The sequence below is a fragment of the Penaeus chinensis genome, chromosome 2 (genome assembly GCF_019202785.1).
Source record: "Penaeus chinensis breed Huanghai No. 1 chromosome 2, ASM1920278v2, whole genome shotgun sequence".
Lineage (NCBI taxonomy): Eukaryota > Metazoa > Arthropoda > Malacostraca > Decapoda > Penaeidae > Penaeus > Penaeus chinensis.
In genome coordinates this window covers 40,795,725-40,800,724 of record NC_061820.1, presented here as the reverse complement: position 1 = coordinate 40,800,724, position 5,000 = coordinate 40,795,725, and the positions used below count along the sequence as shown (strand labels likewise).

Genomic DNA, 5,000 nt, shown 5'->3' with positions numbered 1-5,000 from the left:
TAGATGGAGACATTGCTGCATTGGCAATAGCACCTGTCAGTGCAGCAAGGGCATAGATATGGTATTGTGCCAGAAGGAAAGACATTTTGCATTGTACATAAAATTGGATAGAGCACTTCTGAAGGACTACTTTGGTTACATAGAGATTCAAAGTGATCGTTCACATTCACTTGTGATGTGAGAAGGCCAGTGTTGGCACAGCTTCGAGTTGGCCAATAGTTGATAGAAATGGAGAGGAATATATTGTCATAATTAAAAAAAGGATGTGGTATGCTAAAATTCTTTAGGGAAAGAGCTCTCCAGATACAACCATGAAATATAAAGCATTTTACAGGGTTGGAATTCACCCTTTCTGGTTGTGGAAAACATGCATTCATTTGCATATTGGTTGTACCAGAGATAAATTATTTTTTTGCAGGTGTTCTGTGAATGAAACTGGATATACTTAACATATCTGTTAAGAGAAGTACTGCATATTTATCCTACATGGAAGTAAATCAGATCACATTAAAGAAAACTCTTCTAATACATGTGAATACAATATTATATTTCATAGGCAGTATGATTAGCACTATGTTATCACTCTAACATCAACTTCAGCAATGTCCACCAGTTTCACGAGAAGTAAGGAGGTGATGCAATAGACCAAAGAAAGTCTGCTGTAATCAAGATATCTGCTTAGCTTGTAGCCCCTTCTCTTTGAAGGGTGAGTTCATCACACCTTTTTTTATGAATATGTTACTCCTGTGTATACTGTCTTAATTACTGTTGAGTGGAAGAGCTACTTAACAGTAATGACATAACATAATAGTAATGACATAGTGAGCTTCTAATATGAAGGTGCATCATTTTGTGTGAATCTTGAAAGTGCTCCTGTGCACTGTTAATGTAATAAATTTTCTTGTTGGTCATTCTTTGTTAATATCAAGTTGGAAATTTTACTGTTTGTTATAAATAACTTACCAGTAATATTCCATGAAACTCAGATGATACAATAGGCTGCAGTATTTAGAATTAGGCTCTTGACAGTGCTAAACATTTTATTCAGTTTTCTATCGTTTATGTACATTGGCAGAATATGAGCTATTGTGATTAGACTTTGTTTTAGCTTAATTAGATTGCATTTATTAAACAGTGTGAGATTAAAAACTTGCATAATATTTATATGATACGCCCTCATTGTTTTTGGAGATTCTTGAAACCAGGCATAATTTTATTCCACTGTAGTTTTTATTCAGACTTTAATATTTGTTGCACGTTTGTTATGTTCTTTGCGCTGTGATATCAGTCTTAATTAGTAGTAGCGTTTATGAGACCAAGTTAATGGTCTTTGATGATTGTATATCAGGTCAGGGGATCCTTTTGTATGATTGAAACTATGCTTTATTATGGGAATGTAAGATTTAAATCCACATTCACACTCATTTTTCAAAACATCTTGCATTCATAATCTTTCTCATGGTTCCATTTCCACAAGCACATTCTCACTCGCTCACTCATTCACACTCACTAACACATTCAAACTAACACTCACTAACTCACTCATTTTTTCTGTATCCCTCTCTCTATCATTTACAGATAAACATTCTCATGCAGATGCCGTTTAAAGGAAGCTAATTCACACTCACACCAAAAGCTTAGGATTTTTCTATTTGTCATGAGGCATATTCCAGTGATCCTATATTCAAGTGTGATAATGTGTTTGCTAGGATGTATACAAACCATTTATTTATTTATGCTGATTGTGTTTTTCTTATAAGTGATAGGGACATTCTTTTAGTATTAATTTGAAAGTCCAGAGTATTTTTTTGTGGGATTATATATGAGTCCAACTTCTATCAGTCAAGATAAATGTGATATTGCATTTGTAGATGTGGAAGAGCCAGCTATTGCTATCAAATTTTTGGAGTTGGAATTTTTTTTCTATGTCTAAAAAAAATGCAGTCTGTTGTGACAAAAGACCACTTCTTAAAACTATTATTGATATATGTATCCACAAGATACTGTACCATGAAATATTTCAATATAATTTTATGGATGCTAAGGAAAAATATGTTTAGCTCAGTCTTTTACATTATCCCAGTGGTGAAATCTCACCCTGTGTGAGGTATGTGTGAGCTAATCATGTTTTCTTCACTGAAAAAGTATTTATATATATACAGTATATGAGATCCACCAAAGTCATTTCTGAATACTTCAGTAAATTACTGTACATATACACATACATGTGAACTTCCACAACCATAACAGTGAATGAATTGGAAGAAGGGTATGATAGAAAAAGTATGTGCTTGAAATGAAGCAAGTCTGTTCCCCAAACTGAATCAAATGTCTTTAGTTCCTCTTTTTTCTTCCTATATTTTAACTGATATTTATGATTTAGATACTGTGATTTCTCTATGATAAAATGCTTATTTTGTTAGCCTAGAATACCTTTTGTAAAGAAATGAGTTCATATATCGCCCAGTATATGGTAAAATATGAACAACACTGAGACTTATAAGCTTCAATACCTGCCATAAAAGTGACCATCATTGATAGTGTTCGTGTGTAACAACTAATTCATTTTAAATGTGAGAATGAAACTTTTTATTCATACAAATGGAACACAGATTTTTCTCCCTCTGGTACGGATGAATAATCATTTATGTAGATTCTTTTCATTACTCATTCAATGTTTTTTGGGTGTTATAAGGTTTTGTTATTACTGTGGTCATAATTCTGATGGCTATGACTTGTAAGGTTTTTGATTGATATAGATTTTTTTATTATAAAGTTTATGATATAAATGCTTATTGTTAGTCAGTGATCAGTATGCAGATATAATTAACTGACAACAATGGTTATATGATGACTTGCATGTCCAAAGGTATTTATGGACCAATTGCCTGAAAAAGCATATATAAGATAATTTGTTAGCTTAATATTTCATCTAACAAAAGCATAGGTATTTTCACATTAATGTTTTGTGACTGTAGTACATATGTGTGAGCCTATTGATGCTTATGTTGTAGATGAAAATTTAACCAGCAAAACATCGAATAAACACATTTTTTGGCAGTTGGTCTAAGAACACCTTTTGAACATGGGTGACCTCATATAGCTTCAATATGGGCATGTCTGTCAATTCATGTAGGTATATTCATTGACATTCCTGACAGAGTTTAAAATGAGTAGGTGAAAATCCTGTTTTTCATATCACTTCATGCATTTCTTATCACAGCAAACATAAAGGATGCATAGCATTCTCAATGATGAAAATATTACAGGGAAAGTCTTAAAGCTTGATAATGTAACTTTAGCAAAGCTACTGTTTAATGGATATCATAGCATAAATGTACCATACAGGGATTTTGTATTGAACTCTGGCAGTTGTCATTAGCTTTGGCATGTTTTATGGATCTTCATGTGTAGTCTCAAGGTATAGAAGGAAGAGAAAACCAGGAAACCAGGACAGCACATGATTCTGTTGACTCAGGTTTTCTCGCTGTTATGTTTTCCCTTTCCTCATGATTCTTTCCCAGATAAGGGTTCCCTAAAAGTGTTTGTTTTTTAAGCTTCCTTATCTCAGAAAATGCATTCCATTTAGAGTTTTAGTTTTTTTGTAATTTATTTGTATTATTTTATATTGATTGTGTTGGGGTGTAAAAAGAAAAAAAAAGTTATGTATTTTTGTACTTAATCTTAAATGATTTAGAAACAAAGATTGAAAGATCTTTGTATGCCCGAACTACCTATCTCCTCCTGCTTTGTTACACATTAACACTTGTTATATTGACAGTCCACCATTTTTTTTTCTTCTTCTTCTTCTTAATCATTGTAAGGTCTCATCCATTTCTGAGACATGACAACAGTGAATATAGGACATTCCTCTTCAGATAGTAATAGATTGCAAGCATTGCCATCCTTGAGCTTCTATTGGCATAATATACCCAAATCTTTTAAGCTGTTTGCATTGTAGGCTATTTGTTTTCAATTAGTCTCTGCATCCTTAGCAAATTTTTAAAATTATTAGATCTAGAAAAGAATAGTTCAACTCAATTCACATTGCTTATGAGTAATATAGTAGTAACACTCACTGCTGAGGTAAAAGTTTGAAACTTTTATTTTGTTTCCTTGTTTTATTTGACAAGATGAGGGAAAGGCTCAGTTCTGCAATTCTGAGTCATTATTTATACCATTTTTGGGTGTTTACTATTATGTAATATTGTCTAACGGGGTACTTCATGTTCAGACATTACCGTTTTCCAGTATGATTCCGAATCTATTGGTATTTCTGTCCTAGTTGGTAATACATGTGTGGGATATGATTATATGGTGCAGTCACTATATTCTTTATTCTGTGTGTCAGATTTCCATGTGTGTTTTGATTGCCAACTTTTATTTAGGAGTTTTATAACTGATAGGTATTATGTTTCCAAAGACAATGCAGTACATGGGTGAACATGTGCTGCAGAACTAGACCAAGAAATATATTTTTAAAAATCACATCACTTTCATTTAATGCCATTTTCTGATATTAGGAATAACATAATTGTATCTATTTAGTCTTTTTTTCCCTCTATATTTAGATAACTATAACCATTGCTTCTTGTATCAATGATAATAGATTGTTGTAATGTTTATTAGCAGAAAATCCTCTTTAGTATGACTGATCTTGACTTCAGTTGCTCATTATTCCATCACAGTCAATAGTTGATATTTCCACCTTTGGTTAATGATAACTCAGGGTATTGGGTCCTGACAGGGGTTGCACTTTTGGCTCACATTTTTCTAATAAATTTGGTGCTCGCTGATATATGTTATGGGAGTAATGTTTTTCTTCCCATGGCTTCAATCTTGTTTAGATTATATACTTTTTCTTCTTGTGTTGGGAAATTTTTATGACTTTGTTCATTCTTTGTCAGTTTGTGCAAATATTAGATCTTGTGAATGCACTGATGCATAATGTTTGGTATTGTATTAATTTTGAAAATAGTTAAAAAAAAAAAAAAAAAAAA

General features: G+C 32.4%; 1 protein-coding gene across 1 annotated transcript in view; it reads left to right on the top strand.

The window, feature by feature from the left end:
- LOC125033198 (glycoprotein 3-alpha-L-fucosyltransferase A-like) overlaps positions 1–5,000 on the top strand; it is an 88,500-nt gene that overhangs the window by 83,275 nt on the left and 225 nt on the right. Inside the window, exon 5 of the mRNA XM_047624578.1 lies at positions 1–5,000. This exon is cut by the window's left edge and continues 541 nt beyond it; it is cut by the window's right edge and continues 225 nt beyond it. The gene's annotated coding sequence lies outside the window, so the exon portion shown is untranslated.